Below are 22,822 nucleotides of genomic sequence, written 5' to 3'. Positions count from 1 at the left end.
CGGGGCCATCCTATCAGCACCCGTGGGTTTTGGGTGCCCTCCCCCAGCTCTCAGGGCTGTACCCCGAGCCCTACGGTTTGGAACCAGGAACCTCGCCTCCTTCTGTGGCAGGTTCCTTCTCCAATCCATTTTCTGATACCCGTAACTGAGACAGAGATCGTATGAAAATAAAGCTGCACTTAACATCACACTTAGCTACAGCAACGCAGATCAAGCTACAAAGAAAAAAAGCTCATTCAATTCAATATGAAATGAAAACATCACCGTCACTGGTATGTGTGCACACATGCACACCTGTGCCTGTATACACAGAACAGGGTAAACACTTCCACCACAAACACCTGTACTGGAGGTATTTGTGCAGGAACAAGCTTCAAATATAAACATTATTTCCGCAGAACTCTATCTGCACAAAGAGGAAGCTCTCTCTCTCTCTCAAGTATCTAGTACAAATAACTGAAAAAGAAGTTATCAAAATATTGTCGGAGAACTGTAGTCAAAGCATAAAAACAGGGTAAGAAAGAATCAAAACAGATCTCACATTTTCCTTTGATTTGCCCAAGGTCTTAGTGGACTTAACAGATTTACCCATCAACCGTTGTCCACGTAGAAGACTGTTCTTTATTTATATGAAATACAATTCTGAAACCATACTTTTTATTAAATTTGAGTCACTTTCATTCAAATGCCAAATATATTAAATGTCATGTTTTTATTTAGAGGTGTTTACATACTTCTTTGCAGCTTAAATATACATCTAGATATTCCTCCACCGGCTTTGTGTCATAAAAAAACTTCACAAAATGGTATTTGTGCAGATACAAAACTAAGTTTACAAAATCACTACTCATGCGTTTAGTTGAAATGCTTATATCAAACCTTCACATGACTTATTTACCAGTCTTTAACTGCAATGGCCACCAATACCAAAGAAACCAGTTAAATGTTCTCTTAACTACCAGTAAAAGGTACACACACAAGTAACACACATACACACACAATAACATTTTATACCAGATATTTTATATGCAAAGCCTTGAGGACCAAACCCAGTGCACCCAAGCACAGGGGAAGACTCTCCTCTCTTGAAAAATCCGCTCCCTTCCCAGGAAATGGCAGGGGAAGGAATCACTTTGTTCTCCCCTTTCAGGCAGAAAGGAGAGGAAGCCATCTCCCTCTGGGGACCACGCTCCTCACCCTTCTCCAGGCGACCGGAGTGGCCGGATGCTGACATGACAACCAAAATTGCCGTGCCCGCGTGGGACCCGGCCCCGCGGGGCGAGGGGCAGCAAGGCCGCAGGTGCGCAGCAATGGCCCGGCCTGGCCTGCAGTGTCCCCCCGGGGCTCCGTGCCACTGCAGCCACCCTCACCCAGCTGCAGGGAGGTTGGCTCCTGCTTTGTGCAGCAAACAGGAGGAAAACAGGGTGGGCGGGGGGCACACAGGACACCAGCTGCTGAGCCCAACACGTATTTGTCTGTCCTATCCCTCAGCAAAAAGGGGATACGCTGCGCCTTGGAAATCAGTATCTTTTGAGGCTTGAATCATTTAGCCCATTAAACCCAAGCCTCTAATACGGGTGTTATTTCTTAAAAACATACAGTAAATGCATTAAATTATTGATAGTCATTAAACAGGAAAAAAAATTAAACAGCTCTCAGCTTTTATCAATCATTAATGCAGTTTCCACTTGCGTATCTCACTGGGTTGCTATCATATAGCACGGAGCAAAGAGTACAAATCCTGAAGGCATGAATTCATTTTCTCTGGATGCAGAGTAAAAATATTCTTGGCAACTGGAGAGAGGCCGAAACATGAAGCAGACGGGTTGAAAGGAGGCTTCTGTCTTTTGCAGTAAACAGGTAGCAGCAATACAAGGCAGTGACAATTTTGGGGACCGAGGCCCAACCACTTCCCCCCCACCTGATTTCGGGGCCAGCAGCAATGCCAGCAATCACCTCCCATACCCACCAGCCATTAGGGCCAACCCGCCAGTGCTCCCAAATGTGATCTCTAATGGAAATACATGGTATTGAAATAACGTGTCGGGGAAAAAAGGAGCATTGAGGTCAGTGGTAAAACACCCAGCAACTTCACAGAGACTAAGATCTCACCCCAAGCCTGCCCGCTGCTAGTGATCCAGTAAAACAGATAATGTGCAGAAAAACCCAGATGTCACCAAACTGACAGCCTCAGCTCAGAAAGTGATGGAGACTGAGATAGTCTCTTGAAGCTATTGTGAATCTTTACTGGGGCGAGTTATGACTAGACCGAATGCTTTTATCAGCTCAGAATGACTCACGCCAACACGGGGAATCCGGAGGCAGTTGCCAGTCAGTGGCACCTCGCCTGGCTGTGATGCGCTGGCTAGCTGTGTGGGGAAGTTAAATCCCGTTTTCTGTCCATTTTATGGACAAACTGAAAGCTTGTCTTACAAAGGTGCTCTCTCAACTTTCATCCCCCGCAATTTTATTGAAGTTCAGTAGTTTAAAACGCAGCAAAGAGGGAACACCACATATGATTGCAGCATGCAGGGACCTACCTGACCTACTCTGAAGCAGCTACCGTAGGCGAGCCATAGCTATATAAACATCAATGCGAAACACACAGAAACACCAGGTCTGGCTGGAGACTACTTGGCCAGTGAAACCTTAGCCCTGCAGCAGCACTACTACCAGAACCCAAATTAATTTGTTTTAAACAACCTTGCGCCTATTGAAATGAGCTGTAATAATAGCTCTGGAGCACAGTGCCGACAGGTCAGGAGCTGAACACAATGCCCAGGAATGCTCTGGGGACTCTGCCCACACCCAGAGCCCACTCACAAATTACCAGCAGGAAACACTCGTAACCAAAGTGTTCCACTCTCCATGAGGGCACAAATTTCTTCAAAGAACATTTTTGTTCATGCAGAAAAAACTGAACATTAAAGATGAAAAAAAAGTACAGAAAGAATCTTTGTCTGCTTCCAAATCTAAGTCCTAAGGAGTTTTTTTTCCTGAAAATGATTCAAGAATGCACTGAGCCGAGCAACTAGATAATGCCAAATGTTGATACTGAAGTAGCCAGGAAAAGCTGCTGTCACTGGAAAACATTTTCTAGCCTGTTTACAGTCAACTTTGTTACAAAATAAAGACATTTCCAACCATCGTTAGTGCAAATCTACATGGAAAAAAAAAGTTTCCTTTAGGAACAACTCTTATCTTACTACACTGAGCCCCAAGAAAGGTAATAACAGCATTTAAAATAACAATACAAAGCTATTACACATCAGTGAATTGATTTTGAGATACATCAACAAACTAAGTAATTCACAATCAATCCCAGTATGCTATTAATCCTTATCTGCATACAGAACTGGGTGAGTAACAGCTCGTATTCTTTGTGCAGCACGCAACAGCTACAAGCTTGTGCCTCGGTCCAGGAACCGCCATGAACTGTGGCGAGATGCTCACTACCCTCCCGACCAGGAGCAGTGCACAGCTGTGAGGACACGGGGAATGGAAGTTGAAAGGCACTTTGAGCAGCTCCAGGGCCGCCTGCACCAAGCCGCTGGCACAGCAGAGCAGGCAGCCCCCAGGCTAACAGCCCTCGCTCTGCCACCCCCGGGTGCATCTGCAGGCAGCCCACAGAGCTCTGGCGCTTGCTTTAGGCTCCTCTCCGTATAATGTATTGGATGGGATTACTTTTTCTTTTGACCAAAAGTAGGGATTACTTGTAATGCATCCTTCTTGTCAAGTTCTCTTTTTCCCATAAAGTACTTATCCCACTTTTTTTTTTAAACCACTTAAGTCCACACCTCAAGACACTCCTTCCCCCCAAGAATGCACAATTAAAGAAGATACAACTGCTATTGAATTTTCTCTAGTCTTGAAGCACATGAGCTTTCCAGTAAGTTCTCTGGAATTTTTATTTCAACACCATGATTTGGATTTCTAGCTAAAAGATTCAGCAGGACTGCCCATGCCTCCCTGGCATTTCTCCTTCCCAACCAAAAGCAAGACTAGCATGAGAATCCATAAGCAAGGGTGCAAAACAAAATTTCTCAGATCCCTGAATGCAAATTTCAAGACCATTACAGGTAAGTCTAATGGAAAGCAACTCTGAAATAATAGTTAAAGCTTTCAACTTCTCATTAGTGTTTGTAAGGGATACACTATCAGAGAAGAAAGCTGCATCTTTAGCACAGTATTAAGTTCTTAACTGAGTTATCACAGATCTAAACATGAGGCTCAACTGTTTGGCACCTATTAATTTCTGAGATGGGACCTTTCTGCATTGAATGTTTGGGTCTTCTGTGGCAGCACCTATACATTCATCCCCCCATCCCCTACCCCCTTTATTATTATTTTTTGTAAGCTGATACCATGATAAAAGTTGCTTAAAATAACAAAGCCAAACAGCTGTCAAACCACCACTAATACGACCTTTCAAACAGGTTTCCATTTCATAAATCATTTCAGTGTTCTAGTTTCACACCACCCCAGGGGAAGTTACATGCAGAACAGAAAAAAAAATATTATCAATACGCAGAGATCATTTGGCAACAATACCAGCTGCTAGTAAAGACTTGTGCAGCAGCACAATGACTTCAAGGCATTGTGCTTGCAGTATGGAAGAGATGTTTAAAACCAGTGGGTTAGTTCTCGATTTGCAAAATCAGCAAGTGACAAACAGTTCTGCTTCAAGTGCCCTGTCATCTACCTCCCTAAGAGCCAGTGCACAGCAGACATGAGGAAGAGAACAGAGCGTTAGCACTAGGTACTACCTTGCTTCTTTTGCAATGTTTCAGGAAAGCAATTTCAATTATTTTCAGATTTGCTCATCTTCCCAAGTGTCTAGCAAGTTCTGAGACCTCAAAAATGGAAGGCATTAAGCAATTAGTTAAAACTTGTTCATTGACCATGCTCAAAGGCAGTGCTAGCAACATCATAATTCTTCATTTTCTACACTACAGGTATTAATCTACTTATTGTATTGATACTTCGTATTATTTTGTAATAACCTACTTTTTAACTAATTCTGATGTTTTCTTTAAAGTTTAGGAAGAAATGATTAGGAATTCCCTTGTTCTGATCTCTAATTCTGATGCCTTCTTTTCTTTGAGATAGGCTTCTCCAGATCAGTGGTCAGTGGCTGACACTTTGAACTTTAGTCCCCCAGAGTAGAAGGAAGAATCAGTGAGTCAAAATCTGCATGTATGTGTATGTATCTGTATTATTATTATCATAGCTGTATTTCCCACCTCCAGATCATTTGCTTGTCCTGAAGCTTGGAGGGTCACAAACAGCTCTCAATACGTTTCCTCTGGACACTGATCCCTGATCCAAGAGCTAATGGCTAGTTAAAAGACATTCAGCCTCTGGAATTTATCAGAAACCAAAGCAGACGGCGAAACGACTGCCTCCAAAGGACCCTTTACAAGGGCCTTTTCCTGCACAACTCTCTCGCTACTGACAGCTCTGCTATTCCTACACACCAGTATGACCTACACCTACCAGTCTAACCGCACTATGCAGATGCCTGCCACGACATGATGCAATTCATGACTTACACTATCTACATTTTTCTCCCAAGCTTAGACGTTTTTCCCCACAGCTTCTACGTCCCATGTAAATAATTTTCTCCTCTAATCAAACGATTTGGAACAGTTCACAGATTTTAGATAGAGTAAGTTGAGTGAGAAGAACTTAATAACCGATCTTTTGAAATTATCAAATAAAACAGTATTTTCACAACAATTACAGCTATAGCTAGTACAAAACACACAGCTAGGATTTCAGTAAGAGCTCAGCTAAGCATTTTTCATGAACAGTAACAGAAAATGCAGTAGGAGAAAGGGGAAACTCAGGATCAAGGACAGAAACAACCAGCAGAGCAGTCGGACCCTGAAGTGCCCACGCCTAACAGGTAACCATCTTTCAGACAGGGTCCGAGTCTGTAAATAGCAGCACAGTAGGAATCGCTTGACTTCCCTGGGCTTTGTACAAGACAATTAGCAGAAACAAGGCTTACATGGCTGATCCCGCATCTCCAGTTTGGTTCATCCCTACTTTCACATGTCAGCACTAATCTCTTACAAATATCGGCCGGAGTTTATACTCTAAGAATTCCAATTAACGCAGAATAAACTCACTGCATTCCTCTGAAATTTGCAAACAAAACCCAAGGCTTTTTTCCATGGTATCACCTGCTCTGTGCTTCCCTGGGCAGCATCTTGACATACCTCTCATGCACCACACACTGCTGCCAAGCTCTTCACCTGGTGGGACAAGGACAGTCGATGATTTCACCCCCAATACCTCAGGGACCAGTTCAGAATACAAAATTAAAAGCTGCATTAACCACAGGAGCTCCATTTATACCGGACATGTATAAGGAGAACTGAATCAGTGGTAGAGAGCTTTTCAACAAGGACATGAGGAGAATCACCTGTCAAAAGCATCTATATGTTTTAGAAAGCCAAACCTCCCTATGTCTGTACCACTAGGACATATCAAAAAGCTACCACTTGTGGCCTTTTGTTGTTACTCTATTAGCTGCATTTACAAACCATTACTCTAAAAATTTATGCACAAATATCACTTGTCAATAGAACTCGAAAAAAATAATAGAGTGCAATTTTTACCAAGGGGACTGTGAGAGAATTTTCCATCTGACTGTGGCACCTACGCAAAGCTTCTCAGCAGCTTGTTCCATGACAATGGATTTGCAAAGCAAGAACTGAGGGGATTATTTGATTCAGCATCTACTCAAGTGGCCAATTCCTTCACCAATCAATACTAATCAACAAGCTAAAACCTTGTAAGAAAAATCTGAAAGCATTTGAATCCTTCCTGCTGTAGCAAGCAAGACTGAGGCTTTATGGTCCAACACAGACACCTCGGACACTGCTGTTTTGGAAAATCAATTTTACCTGGGATTTAAAACAGACCTTAGGTTTCTTCCCAAATACCAAAACACGAAATCCACCTTTTAAATGAGATCCTGTTAAGAAAAACAAACGCATGTGCATAAAGAGCTTAGGTCTAACATCATCTATTTGTTACTTCACACTTCAGCTGTGCAAAATAGACCTTAACATGAAGATGGGGGACAGGGACTGAAGCAGGAGTAACTCGTTTTAGAGTGAAATACAGGCCTTTCTCCCTCTCACACACACACAGAACTTGTGCATTAATAACAATGGCAATCTTACTTCTTCCTTTTATTCTTATCTTTCAGGGTGAGCGCAGGGGTTCTTAAGGGAAGTGAATTGTGTTGCTCTGACTGTATACGTGGGGAAAGCGGAGTGTCAAAGCCTTCATAAAAACAAACTAAAAGCACACATCTCTTAGGTTCTTAAGGGAGGGGAATAAAAAGATTTAAGTTCGGTTTTTAAAAAAGATTTTAGTTCTGATTTGCTTCATAAGGCCCATGTCTCCCACACACGTACTTCCTCCAGCGTCATTAAAACAGAAACCTTCGGGTGGTCAAGCAGGCCAGAGGGCCTTTAGCATCCATTAAGAGCCAGTTAAAAATGCCATTTGAAAGCTATTTTACAAGCCCTTGCTTACAACTCCTCAAAAAGCATAAAGGACACAAGCGTGCTTTCCTCTCCAGAACACGGTCACTCCAAGTCCCACTGCAACTACTCAGTAATTCTCAGCAGAGCTGCAGCAAGCAGCCGAAGCCATACACAAGGCGTGGGGCCAGCAGGCACACCACACCGCATCACACCATCCTGAATGTGTCAGGGCAGAGCTGGGGGGGCACAGAGCATGTGGCAGGGCCACAAGGACGCAGGGTAACTGGGGCCATGCAGCCATCGGGTGGCAGGGAGCCTCATCTATGGTCACCGAGGGACAGCTCTGCTATGTAACAGGAAGCACACTGACTCCAAGCTGTCCGGACAGCCACGTTCAGAAAGGAACCGGTGGTTGGGGTTCCTAGAAAACAGTCCTAGGAGAAGGGGGATCTGTAAGCGTGGGCTATTCTGCAGCACTAAGCCTGGCAACGAGGAACAGTCGTGCAAACACAAACTGAAAACATCAGCATTCACAGAAATCCACCTTCAGATCCAGCAGAGGTTGGCACGCTAACTAGACCGGGACTTAGTATTTCAAATAAAGCATGAGAGCAATTCAGACACAAATTTAGGTAACTGTGTAAGATATATAACCAGAGAGAGAATCCTCTCTGATGACCCACGGCTCATCTGATCACATACCTGCTGCTCAGCTCTGTGCCCTGCTGGGCAAAGCACGGGAACCATGCCTAGCAGACAGGTCCTTTCTTCCACAAACCTCAAGTCTGCAGACAAATGAATACAAGTGTGCATGCACAAATATATATATATCTGTGTGTGTCTATATATACATATACATACGCGTATGTATATAAATACGTATATACACACATTTTTAAAAGCTAAAGAGGCAGCTATACTTTGTATATATTGACATGTACCTTTCATATACATTGAGGCTTGTTTATGCAGAAGAAAGCTCAACATCGCAGAAACAGCCAAGTTACAGTTTTTGCACTAGGCAAAGATGATTAAAACCTGAATATTTCATAGTGGTGAATCACACTGCCAAGTCTCCAGGGACCAGAGCAATTTCAATCGGCATAAACGAACGTTTCCCAATCTTCTGCTGCTTCTGTAATGAGTTATGTTCAAGCCCTGCCAATCACTTCTCAGCAGACGGACCCACTCTCCAGCTTTTCAGCTCTATTCACCGCTCACGAGTGCTGTGAAGGCTGTGCTTGCTTCCACATGTGCCACTGCTGTTGTCTAACAGCAACAGCGTGTCTGCACTTTGGACCTTTGGCCACAACCACCCGTGCACTTCCTCACAGCTTTCCTGACCCAGGTCTGTGCAGAGCTGGCAGAGGGAGAGGCCTCGATGCAGCAGAGCCCATTCTCCTGTCAGTTTTTATCTCCCCAAATGAACAGACAGAGTAATTTATGGATCAGCAAGGTAGGAAGAAGAACCCAAACAAAGCCATTTCAGTCCCTGTACCCACGTTTGGGCTGGCTGCCCCCTGTGCCCAAACTGCAAGCCTTTCCACGCCAGCAGCTCCACCGAGCAGATCTCTGGAAGCCTTCTGATCTCACACGCTAACACATTCCCTCCTTGATGCAAGTTTAACCTCAAGAGAGGAGAGGAAACAAGCTGCTACATACAGATTAGAGCTGATGAGCAGTAGGTAATGACTGGAGCTGTGTCAAGTTGCGGTTACAGTTTTTTATTTTTTTCTTGTTTAAGGTATGGATGGGTTCACACACTCAAGTTGCCTTTTGAGCTTACACAGTGCATATACCTGAACTTCAACCAAAACTCACCCAAAAAACACTTGTAGGCACTTGCCTAAATGGCACAGGAATCTTCTGGCAAATGGGGGCACAATTTTGCTTGGAGGGTTCAGACAAAAACACTTTCAGATAAATAAAAGGAAGTCACATTGTAGACAACCAAATCCCATTTTTTTTCTTCTAAAAATTGACACAACATTGCCAGCCTGGTGTGTGGTCATGTACTAGTTCTACACTCAAAACCGCTAAAAATTGAGCTAACAGAGCCAGGACAAGTTTTGCTGACACCTACCTTTGACTTTTAAAAATAAAGCTCTCTCGCAGGTCCTCAGCCTCGTTTTATCAAAACATTTTTACTTCTTCCTTAGATGACCTACCTTGGTAAAAGATTAAAAGTGCTGACAAGACACCCTACTACCAGCTGACATCCTCGCTCCTGTTACCACCAGTGGATTTACATTATCAGATTGCTGTTATTTTTTGTATTTTAGCTTTGGCTGTTTCTTAAAGGCCCTAGCACAAAATCCAAGGTCCAAAGACTAAGACAAAGATCCCAAGCAGTGATAAAAGCACACAAGTGTAATGATTTAATGTACTATATCAGGTGTCGCTGCATTATGAATACGGGGATGCTGGGTCTATGTGTGTTTCAGTATGTGGGTCTTCTGGACTTAAAAAAAAAAAAAAAAAAAAAAAAAAAAAACAGGTCTTTTCACTCATTCCAGCACCAATGTTAGCCTATAAGATCATTTTTTTGAGGAATTATCAGCAGTAAGTTATTAATTATCAAGTTTTGTTCATATACACAGGAAAAAAAAATACTGGAAATAACCCAGTAAAGTCAATAGCACTTTTTTTTCCTCTCACCTCCCAGCACCTCAAATGCTAACAGGTGTACATTAATCCATTGGTTCTGAGGCCTCATAAGCTATCTCTACTTAAGACCCTAGCTGTGCAAACGGACAGTAAGCATTGATACGTCTCAGAAGGATCCACTCCTCCAAAATTGTTTTCAAGCCCTTAGGAGTCTCTCCCCCTCCTCCCTTTTTTTATTACTATTTTTATTTTAAAATTAGAATCCGTACAGACTATTTCCTTGACCAAGTCTTCAAGAGTTGAAACTCAGCAACACTCTGGGAGAATGCCCAAAACGCAAATAAAAAACAGAGAACTTCTATCCAACAGAGCTCTGCTGTCCATTTCCTGAACACCTAACTATCCAACAAATTACAGCCAATTAAGTTTTTGTTTACAGTGATGCTCAAGTTTAAAAAAAAAAAAAACGGCATTCCTCCAAACATATTAAAATAATTAGTCCATCCACAAACACCACTGGAAATTGCCTTGGGTTTCCCCAAAGGACTTGAGCTTTGTTATTTTATGTAATTATAGTAATCAAGAGATCCTAACCAGGTACTGGAAACATTAGGCTGGTTAAAATAGAGAAGACTTAAGGAATTGAGTTCTTATTCACAACTCCTAGGTTCTTCCCTTCCATTTCACGCTCAAAATACAAAAGCAGATTTTAGTCACACTTAAAGAGAAAATCAGCATTTCCGCTGTTTATTCTAAGCTGTTTCAGGCCTGAAATCCTCACGTATGCCAAAGAAAAAGCAAGGTCATAACTATCAGCGTCATACTGCGAGCATCCTAAAGCCAAAGCACAGCTTCTATATGCAACCTAAAATTACAGCCATGAATCCAGAAAGGCGAGCATACCAGCCAGAAGATAACAAGACTAGCAACCCTAAAACACTATTTTTCAAATTTACAGTTTTCAAAATGTAAGCCCGGTAATAAGTAAGTACTCAGAACCTTAACCATCCTTTCCCATTGCTATTAGCTTTTCACCATCAATCTGAAACAACTTGCTTTAAAGTGAAGAAAATGTTCCTGAGGAATATATATATGTAGATATGTGTATATATATATATATATATGTAATTGAAAACATGGTTTAACACCTGATGACGCAAACAAGCTTTATTTTATTTGCAAGGAAACTCTGCTGACACTGTTGACTACACAGGCACTTAAATTTACACATCAGAGCACAAGCAAAATCCCTGCTGTACTGGAGTCAATCACATTTCTGACAATGACTTCAGTGGAACCCATATTGTAAGTGTTGGCTGCATCAGATCGATAGTTTCCAGAAACCTGATTTTTCTCTTCCTATACCACTCCTTTAAAGAGCAAGTAAGGTGCCCTGACATTCATGGCTTTAAGTAAACCACAAAAACTTGGAATTAACGCGGTGGAAATGCTTGTCTGAAGTTGCAATGAACAAATCAGAAAATACTTCATGAAACGTCTCATCATGATTACACATTAATTATCATTAACGAAAGCAGGTCAAGTCATAATTTTACAAAGTCTTCCATTCACGCTATTCCACAACCTATTGAGTGACTGTGTCTTTCTTGAAGAGAGGTACAGGAATGAAGTGGAGACATAGCCAGCGTGCCTTGCAACAGCTCCTGCAGAAGGGCCAAGCACACGCCTCCTTGTGCTGCCCTTCACATGGCACTCCTCTTTGCACCCTTACTGCAGTAACGTATATTGAAGTATATTTTTCTCAAAAGAGTTGAGCTCTCCCAGAAATGTCTATGAATGCTACGTTACGGCATTTTGGGATAAGGCAGCACCAGCATGTGTTTCTGTGCTTAAAGCACAACATACATTTGGTAAACAGGCTGTGAGCTCCAAAGGCAGGCTGGTTAACTTAAACAGAAGGTCTACGCAACATTCCAGATGACTGTGGGTAAAGAATCCAGAAGCATGTACTGCCAGTGGTATTCCCTGAAGTTAGGGACTGCTTCGGGATTAAGCATTCACTGAAGTGCTTTGCTGGGTGGAACAATAGCTAATGAGTTAGATATTTAAAAAAACACCACTGTCAATCTCTTTCACTACGAGTAACATTTTTAAGTAGACCAACAGACTCCAACTCTTGACTTTCTGCCAGATAGCTTTTGCAGTATGTTTCTCTCCTAAAAAGTTATCTCTGAAGGTTAAAACAAGCTTGACAATAATAGTCAGATGGCACTTATCTGCACAACAAACTCAGTTACAAGCCATCAATATTTATTAGATATAAATCTCAAGCCCTCTTGAAAGTTATAACAAGTTATATAAATTAATCTTGCTCAAGATACTCATCAGCATATTTTCTAACTTTAACATCATTAAAACGGCATTTACCAAGTACCCCTTGTCATAGTCAGCAGCTGTTGGCACTTAGCTTTCTGCACCTTCATCTTATATTTGGCTATGCTAACGAAATTAATATTCTGGTTTCCTTTCTCTTCTCACATTTAAGCTCCAAGGCAAAGGAAATGGATGTTTCAAGGAAAAAAATTTAAAAAGTAATTTATTACTAACATGTAGAATTTGCACAGATCTGAGGAAAACAAAGCATTTACATGATAGGTTTTTTAAAAATGCAACAAATTCAGAAAGGGCTTTCAACTACAGTTTAAACCTTTGGATCTTATGCAAAAAATAGTTGCATAAGTATTTGAGAAAGACTACAGCAAGTGATACCTTTAGAAAGAAGGAACAGATCTTTATGGTGCTCTTTAAAACTTCACTATTAAATTGTACAGTCATCAGATGTTTTCACCAGTAATTAAGTCACTACACGAAGAAGAGAGCTACAGACCAAGTTCCCTGGCTTCCCTAAAGCTCAAAATGCTACTGTATGATATACTTAACAGGTTTCTGCTCTCCTCATAAAATTATTATGCCACTGAAGACATTCCTAAACCAGCCTCCTGGTTAGGAGGTACAGAGGCTGCAATAAAAGCAAACCAGAAGAACACCTGAGGGATTTGAGTTTAATTCAGCAGCTGATGATATTTAAGCATATGGTCAATGTAAGCATGTTTCTGAATAAGGACAAAATTAGCATGTGCTTGACTCAACTTGAGCTCAAACAGCCTTAAAAATTGACTCAAAAATGACAGAATTGGTTTTTACACAGACAGACTCAAATGCACTCTAGCTGTTCTAAAAACTTAGTTTTTAGAGTAACAAAGACACTGTCCTGTCTTCTATAGGTTGCCTACGGACATTCATTGATTGGCCCTACTGACTGAAGGTTAAAACGTTTTTTGAAGAGAAGCACACACCCCCACACAGACCATCCAATACTGAGGATTTATCTCGAGGCAAATGGATCAAAGGCAACGATACGCACTTAACTCTTCTGACCCAACGTGAAGGCTGCAATCTGAGAGATGCTTCTTCCACAGGAAAGAAATCAAATCAACCAATCCAGAGGTTTTAAAGAGTTTTAGGAGAACTTAGATAAGTTGTAATGGTTTAATACAACAGTAAACCTTAAAGAAAAAATTCTAAACTTTCACCTAATATGTCTTCTGATGCCTGTAACTAAAACACTCTTAATGCACTCCTCAGAAAAAAAAAAAGTCTTAAAATACAGTGTACACAAGTGTGCAGTGGCTGGAAGGCAACAGCATAATTGTGGGGTGCCAGTAAGCTCCATAAAACAACTTAGATACCTAAGTGTTATCATCACCTTGTCAAGAATGATCATTTAGCAGTGTGTCTCTTTCCTGAAACACCCAGAGAAAACTAAGGCTAAATTCCAAGAACACTGGATAGATGATATATTTTGAAGAGGAAAACAAGACAAAGGCAACCTCATCTTACTCCAGCTCTTCTCCTTCTTGGAGAATTTTGAAGTTTTAAAAGGTGTCTCTTTGGTTATTACTACATACTTGTCTTTCCATCTCAAGAAGATATGAAAATCGGTCGTAATTCAAGGCTAATTCGGTCTCTAATTAGTTTGCAATCTTAATGGCCCTGATCCTGTGTGTTAAAACTAATTTTTATCATGCCTGATACTTCATGGATATATCGTGTTCTTGCTAATCTGGATCAGCACTTTTGGCAAGATTTTAATATGAGCAGAATAGTATAGAGGCCAGAAATTTTAAATATCAGATCATCTTCTGACAATGCACCAGAGAGCAAACAGATGGAAATAAAGTAGTTAAGTTCATCCAAGGGAGAGAAGCCATCTTCCCAAAGGAGAATTTGGGAAGATAACCTCTAGTCCTTTTGGAATTCTGTGTACAGATTGGCGTTTAACCTTAGAAAGGGAGAGAAACCCTTATCAATACAAAACTGCTCACTCAGGTTTTTTTAGAACTGCACTTGAGAACTGCCCAGAGTAAAACACAACACAGACCCTCTTTATTCTTCTACCTGGCTTACAATGATTTGCCTTTTACAGAATGGTGCAGGCAGATTACCAGCGCGTGGAATAAATGTTGTATCGGAACAAGTCTGGTCTGAGTGCATTCTCCACCAGTGAGACAGCCACAACATACAGACCCATCGTGTCAAGACAGCCAATGATATGCAAAATTCTGTGTGTATATATAACATATAGTCCTATCTTCCATCATCAGAAACTGCACAAAAAAAGCAGCTTCAAGTTCACTCTAGTCTGAGCAATTTGCCTTGGATGCATTTTATGAAGTCAGGATGTTCTCAGCTGATTGGTATTATCTCAGTGGAGCAGTGGGTCAGCGTAATGGCAAACCACTTAGCCTCTGGAGAGAAGTTGATTTCTAAGATGTGACCAGTGGCAGCCAGCTAACGGCCACGTGTTCATCAGCCCCATTACAAAGCCACCACAAGGCTTGGCACCACCACACTATTTTCAGGAACAACGCCAGATGTACTTTCATAGTCTCTTCTAACCAAATCATTAATTCTGAAATAATGGTTTCACCAACCCCTATGCAAGGAAAGCCGGAGGACCAGAGCACGTATCCAGTCTAACACAGATTTGTTATTATGAACTGGACTCCAAGCTGCCTTTCATGTAACACTCAGCCAACTGAGCAGTTTTATAAGGTGCCACAGGAATGTATTTCCTGTTATCTGAAACACATCACTTCTAGAGCACATGAACGACAGTTTGTGTCAAATTTCTACAATAAACTAAGAGAGCTGTCAAGTTTGATGGCATATTAGTTTGTCACTTGTAACGGGAAAGCTGTGTGAGCAGATTAGACAATGCAACATAATTTAATAATTTTATCATCTATTCTTCTTGACATCACCATATATTCCTCATCATTTCATCTGCCTGTGAGACCATGTGCCAGATAGAGCCCTGCTTTTGAAAGAAAACTAAAACGAATACTGTCTACCCATACACAAACACAACTGTTTAACCCATAAAAGGAAAGATAAGCTTTACAAAAATGAAACAAATATGAATCAAATCCAACTAAAAATCCAAATGTCATTTCTGGAAACTCTTACACACAAGTTCAGATGAGCTCTTCTAAAGGGCTAATGCAGAATGAAATCTATTTAGGCAATTCCCCTCACATTAGAATACACCAAGTGTACTTACAGAGCTTTAACCAAACTCACGGGAACAAAGTCTCAAACACAGACTCTCTGCAGGGGATGAAATATAGAAAGAAACTGAAAGGTAGAGCAAGAAAGAGGAAAAAAGTAAAACCATATCATACCAAAAAGTTTCTGGCATGAAGTCATTTTAAGAAAGTCAAATATGTAGATAGTATCACAAGTATGTCCAATTATTCTGAGTTAAAGAAAAAGGTAATTATCAGTGAGTCGAATGAGGGTCGGCACCTACATTTAAACCATCAAGGATGTTTACAGTACAGCTAGCAAATCATCACATGCACATATTCACAAGAAAAGTTTGGACTTGCATTACAGCTTTCTTCCTAAACGCAGCTGCCAATTCCAGGGCTCTGAGGAAAGTGGGAACAGACGAGAGGTGAGCAGATAGGTTTAAGACCACAGGAGGAGTTAAAGATACACCAAGTACACTAGTTAGAACTGGAATTAAAATCTTCATGAGAAATACTGTTTCCAGTGTGCTTTACTTTGTGTGTTACTCTTTTCAAGCTGCAGAAGGGATAAAAAACAAAATCTTTTGCTTTGATTCTTGTGCATTTGGCCTATCACCTTGGGAAGAAATGATTTTACTATTCAAATATTACTGCTTTTATAAAGCTGAAAAAATGTCTCTTGGATATGTGCAGGGCCCCCCCCCCCCCATTTTTTTTTGCACATGAACCACAACCTTTCATTCTATGCTGTTGTGGGACGCTAGGTGTTGATGTGCACTGCAAATTACCGGAACAGATGACTTACAAGATTATATGAGGCATTTGATCCACAGCTTAGAGATGCAGCAATTCCTGTTAGTGCTCAGGAAAAAAACGTCTGTTCACCCTCCCTAAAACTGCTGGCATGCCCAAACAGTCCTAGGTATTCACCACCGGTATTCACACAGCAACACCACTAGGCTATATTGGGCACCAGTGAATCAGCACGCTTATTACCTTGCCTCCTCTGCAGGTGTTCACAACTAAAAACTGCTTTTGGACAGGGCACAAGCAATCCCAGAGGGGCAAAACGGGCCAAAGACTTTTCTCCAAACTTCTGCCAGTTCATCACAGCTCAAAAGAACCATTGCAGCTGTAATGACAGCAAACCCAGGAGTGTGAGTAAGGCATTACCAAGCTACAAACTACTGAAAAAAGCTGGGTTACGCTCAAAAAAAGTCCTCTTTAAGTCTGGAATCTGCCCACAGAGAATCAGTCTATCAATTTTTTAAAGGGCATTTCTTTTAACTAAACTGTAATACATTTTATGCAGTGTTATATTACTAATAATTGCCATGGGATTTCAGGCATGAGAGTTACCAGCTACCTCCGCCCTGGTGTGGGGGTAGGGAGAGGGAGAAGTGATTACGCTTTGAAGTTTATATATAAAATATCTGCATGTTCATTTTATTGGTTTTTTGAGGATCGTTTTATTTCTCTACGTTTTTGGAGTTACTCAAAACTTCTCCTGAGAGCTGGGTTGGTTTTTTTCTGTTTGTTTGTTGTAAAGAATCTTACCCCTCAATTTACTTTATGAGAAGTTCTCAGGAGCCTCTGCTACTCGAGGGATCTCTCAGAAATGGTGCAGGAATACGCCATTTTTCACAGACGCTTCAGAATGTGCGGAGCAGCTTCCAAGGACCTATACCTCCAAATTTTCATTTTACCCTCCATTTAGAGGTAAGATTTTGTCAAAATCTAAACAAGAAAAAAAACACAACATTTTTGTCAAATATTTTAAAGAGCAGGAATTAACGGCAGCTCTGTGCAGCAGGGGCACGTCCTCCCCTGCAACAGCACAGCTCAAAGTGCACTTGCACACTTGCCATACCCTGCTTGCAAGGAGTTACAACTGGGAAAAAATTTAGGCCAGCTTTGGCCCAAAGCCACCCAAAGCTATTGCTAATGCGATGCAAAGTCACAAACTCATCCCTTCTATGCACAAGTATTTCATTTGTGTTTCTGCAAACCTGATTTTGTTACAGGAGTGTGAAGATCAGGGCTCAAACATCAACTGAAGGAAAGCGTAAATCAGTGCAGCCCACGACGAAAGCTTGTGTTCCTCACAACGCAGCAGCTGAGGGTGTTCGAATTCAAACTTCCTTATCAGTGTTTACTCTTAGCAAACTAGCATGTTTATCTTTCCTTTATGTTGCAGATATTTGTGCCACTTTCCAGCTGTTTATGTAATTGTGACCTAAACCAGCGTTGACAGGGATTTGCAACATACCCGCTTGATTTTTTTGAGCAGCTGCTCTAAGGCTAGGAAGTCTTTCAAATGAGTTAGTCTAAAGATACAGAGAAATCCTGATTTACTAAGCAGTTTAAAACACCAACATGAAAAAACACATTTGGGAGGACTGGAAAAGCCACTCAACTGGTTCTCCTGATGCCTCCCCAGTACAGGTTGTTAATTAGGATACTAAACCATGGCCTCGCTCTTGTTTTAGCACAGGTTCCTTGATGACTAGTTCTGCTTTCAATTTCCATCAGAAGTATTATTACAAATGAATCGCTCGCTGTGTAGTAGCTGATTATAGCATTACATTTCTGATGTGATACCACCGTGTAACAAAGCAACATATTTAAAACTGAAGTTGGCTTTTAACCACTATTTCCATTACTAAACATTAAAAAGGTGCAGTTATCATTTCAGCCACCAACAGAAACTGCAAGGAAGACCACATATGTAGTGAGCATAAGAGACAGAAGTGACAGAAATTGATAAAAACTTCATCGCATGGCTGACATGCCATATATCAAAGCCCTAAATCTCATTCTCTGCTTGCCTCCAATTTCCATCAAAGCCTGCCAGCTGCACATTTATTGAGAAGTTTGTGATCTGACAGCCACTGTATTACCAACATTAATGATGCATCAGTCTCTAGAATTACTGGGGAAACAGTCCAATTGATTTTATTATTATACAGAGTTCCTCACATTTCATTTCAGGCAGCTTCCTACCACAAATTTTAGCAATAACTAAAAACGCTACACAGCTGATGCACAAAACACTAAGGCAAAATATGGTTACCGCAGCCTCATGCCACTCCATTCTCCCTCCAGGAGAGCTCCAAATCACTCAGATACCACTGTGTAACCTGTGAGTTATGGGTCGATAACTAAAAGGGCTTACACAGTATGGTGTGATAAACAGTGCACCACTAATATTCACTAATTTGCCCAAGCAAGCTACAAATAGACCCACCATGCCTTCAGCTCCCAGAAAAGCAGTTTCCCTAAAGTCTTATAAATCCCTGCTGTTGACGAGATAAAATCATGGGTGTGTAAGAGTGTATAACTTACATTGCCATATAGACTGAAATTGTTTCCACAGGTATCATGAAGAACAGGTACACATTTTTGTGTAGCAAATAGCCCAATTTACACTGTCCTTTTCATCCAAAACTTTCTCCACTGAAAACGAAATAAATCAGATAACACAACTATCACAGCTACTAAAAAGATGCCATAATGCAATACAACAAATCAAGTTATAGTGGCTTTTTTTAAGCCATAACCACATATTGTAAATATATACCTAAGTTCAAATTTCAAGTATTTGGGAAGGGATCTCCCAGAAATATCCAGGATCTATTGCCAAACATCCCCAAAGTCACTATGTCCTTTCCCCCCAGCCCCACCGAGCTTGGCAACGAAACCCACCAGAGGATTACTCTTGTCACTTCTAAGATTTGAAAGAGAACAAATAAAAGCTGTCATAATTTTAAGAAGAGACATTTAAAGGTTCCATATCACCTTAAAAAGCAAAAGTGAAATACAGTTTTCCTTCTCTATTTTTTAATCTTTTAACTTCATCTTTTCCCAAGTCCCAAACAACATTTTCCAGTGTTTGTAGTTAAAATAAGTGAGTAAACCACCATTAACAGTCAAGGTCTGTAACAGTGGCAAGATGAAGACAGATGGGACAAACAAGAACTGCTGTAATGTAGAGTAAGATCCTTTCCCATTTACCTTTCTTACCTTTTTTTTTGTTTTTAAACTTGACAACAGCAATTTAGTCGTTTTGAGTTTTGTAAGAAATGAATTAGAGTTATTAAAGTAGATGGATTTTCAAACAGATCAATACGAATGCTTTAAAAAAAAATGCTACAAAAGACAGTACCATATCTGGTTCTATAGAAACTCCTCCCTAACTCCATAGCGAGATCTCAAATTACAAGCAACGTCGAAAAAGAGCTCGTCACCAGCAAACACACAGAGAGAATAAGAAACTGCTTCTAGATACAGAACAGCCCAGACCTTACACAAACAAGTCGTAGGAAATGCTGCTCCTATTTTTTTTTCTTATTTTCTGGCAATCCACTATTTTTAGAGGTATGCAACACATCCTTCTCCGTGGAAGATATATGAGGTTTCCTTAACCTGCTTTCTACTCTCAGACTCCGCTCCCCAAGCAAAGAGTGAACATACCCAGAAGAATTACCTGGATTACAGTATGGTCTTGAATGGATCCCAGTTTTTACTGCGTGCTCTGATTCACAAATTTGGAGGTAAATCCCTGCTCCAGACTGCTCACCTGACACGTGCCAGAGGAGCAGTTTGGCTGCTGATGATTCTTTACAGATCCCAGCCTGCAATGCCAAGAGCAAATGAAACGGATCCCAGCTCACTTCAGTACAGGCAACCGGTTCAGCAGTTCAGCTGCTCCCAAACAGGAGCAGAAATGTCGGAGGAAGGGGCAGAGCAGTCCAGCCGTTCTAAGCAGGAAATAGTAGAGACAAGCCTGAAGCTGGAGGTTTGGTTTATGTTTCTTGTTTTGTTTTGTTTTTTAAACGCTATCTACTTATCCACTTAAACATGTATAAAACTTTCACCCATGTTCATTCCCATGTTCAAAAGTTAAAGGGACCTCATCAGAATGCCCTTTTGGAGTACCCAAAAGAGCAAGAAAACCGGGCAGGAAAACACAATTGGTTCAAGGAAGCAGACCTTTCCAAGTATCTTCCTGATGGGAATGGGCATAAATTTAAACATCCATGAACAGCATAGAGAAAAGTCACAAGTACAGCTTCTACATTACTGGCACAACTTACATTTACAGCACACACGTTAAAAAAAATCACAATCATTATTTTGCAACGCATGTAACAGGCTAAATGCAGGGAACTCTAATAGGGAATTCATTAACTTGGGAACAAACAGTTCCTATAATTAGTTACCAGAAAATATTCAACATGCATTTACAGGTTTATTCTTGAACCACTAAGTGCAACTCTAGGCACTAAGGCTGAACACCACGGAGGGGGGAGGAGGGGAACAAAAACCTGAAGTAGTCTAACCACCACCAGTTACTCTATTATTCCCTAGATCAAGAATTAAGCGACACTTAGGCTATTTATTTGTGCATACAGCCAATTCTGTTTGTTAGAAAGCTGTTTTCCAACATGCAAATTGACTTCTTCTGTAAGTCGAACACTAGCATGAGCAAGCTGATAAAAATCACGTTAAACTGGGGCTTTTATCTCGCTTATACAGCTGGTGTAGATGCATGCAATCATACTGCTATTAATGTTTCACATTATTAAAAAGACTGCTTAAGTGGAAAGTACTTAATATTCATGAAGTCTCTTTAGCATCTGATTAGGTTCTTCCCCTTCCTCTGCCTCATGATTAATTTATTACATTTTTTACCTGGACCAAAAACCTAACTATGAAACCACCTTTATTTTGCATTTAGCACACACTTAACATCGCTAAATAGAAAAGGATTTCTATTCCTTCAGAAGCCTAAAAGGAATAGTTATTCAGTAGAGAAGCATACTGAGCTTGCAGTTTAAACCAACAAATGCTTTTAACATACATTGACGTATGGCAAAAGCAAGTTACACCAACAATCTGGTCTGATAAGCCATTATTACATATTATTAAATTAATAATTAGGCTCCTGGGGATGGACAGGAAGTATATATAAATGGAAAATGAGCCCTTGGAGACTTCACCGACCAATGGAAGCCTTAGACCCTGCATCCTCAAAGCAGAAGTTCAAATACCGTCATGGCAACCATATGCACATTATCCTATGTCAAATAAATCATACCTTATGCCAAATAAAAGCACAGGGCGGTGCATGAGGAGGACATAACAATGGAAGTCCTGATTTGACCAACACATAGGAGGATGATGAAGTTACTTATTATACATCAGACAGCTTTCTGAGAATTTACAGAGCCTGTGTCCTTAAAGTATTTATCAACTTCATTTCCTAAAAAAACTCATCCCACTGAAATTGATCCTCTAGCTGTACCTTCAAGAGGCCGTGAAATGGAAGAGGACTCACCTGACTTTAAAGGAAACCACAACCATGGGTTGTGTCCTCTGCCAATTAAACCCCCACCTCTTTGAACTTCTGGGCTACCTCCTCCCCTAACATTTACAGATTTTTCATATTTCATTTGTCAGGTAAACACAGAAGAGTTTCCAACTACAGCTCTGAAGAATCAGGAGCACTGAACGCTGGACAAACAACGCTTGCCCAGTTGATGCATTTTCAGCTGTGCCAGACCTAGGCCTCAGTCAGTCCCGTTCTCTCCCCCAGCAGCTGCCGTGTACCTGCCCTGTGCCTTTGGACACTGAAGTTGTCATTAAAAGCAATACTTGGGAGAAATGCAAACCTTTTACTTGGGTGGGACTAATTTTAGCCTCTGTATACCATGTCTGATCTTTCCATATGGTGTTTCTAACTACCTTTATTACTCGTATTCCCAAATGCCCTGGGGAGCGTGCCAGGCCCGGCCATTACACAGCATGAGGCAACAACCCTGGCAGCACGTGGAGGCAGCACCTCACCATGATCCCTCAGTTTAAAAAAAAATCAGCCACTTTTCAGCTTTTTTTGTTTAAGAAAAAGAATCTTAGAACACCTTAAGACTGATTTTAAGAGTTGAAAAAGAGAGGACTGAAATAGCTTTAAGTTCATCTCCTCAGCAGTAATAAATAAGGCCTAAGAGTTGGAGGCAAAGTTAACCACAACCCTGGGACTCAATCCAAGTCTCCCATGACAATAGGAAAACATTAGAACAGTAACATTCAAAATATTATTCAACTTTTAAAGGCTTAGCACAGTTCAAAGTCTCCTTTGTGGAACAGCACTTT

General features: G+C 41.0%; 1 protein-coding gene across 4 annotated transcripts in view; it reads right to left on the bottom strand.

The window, feature by feature from the left end:
* The window catches only part of ZMIZ1 (zinc finger MIZ-type containing 1), a 347,687-nt gene that overhangs the window by 302,915 nt on the left and 21,950 nt on the right, over positions 1–22,822 (bottom strand). Inside the window, exon 1 of one of the 4 annotated variants that reach the window (XM_040564316.1) lies at positions 17,225–17,399. The exons of the other annotated variants lie outside the window; for them this stretch is intronic. The gene's annotated coding sequence lies outside the window, so the exon portion shown is untranslated. Of the gene's footprint in view, positions 1–17,224; positions 17,400–22,822 lie in introns of those variants that run through there. 4 annotated transcript variants of the gene reach the window in all.

This window comes from Cygnus olor, chromosome 7 (assembly GCF_009769625.2).
Source record: "Cygnus olor isolate bCygOlo1 chromosome 7, bCygOlo1.pri.v2, whole genome shotgun sequence".
NCBI classification, from domain to species: domain Eukaryota; kingdom Metazoa; phylum Chordata; class Aves; order Anseriformes; family Anatidae; genus Cygnus; species Cygnus olor.
The sequence above is the reverse complement of the archived record's forward strand: the minus strand, read 5'-3'. Positions and strand labels throughout refer to the sequence as shown.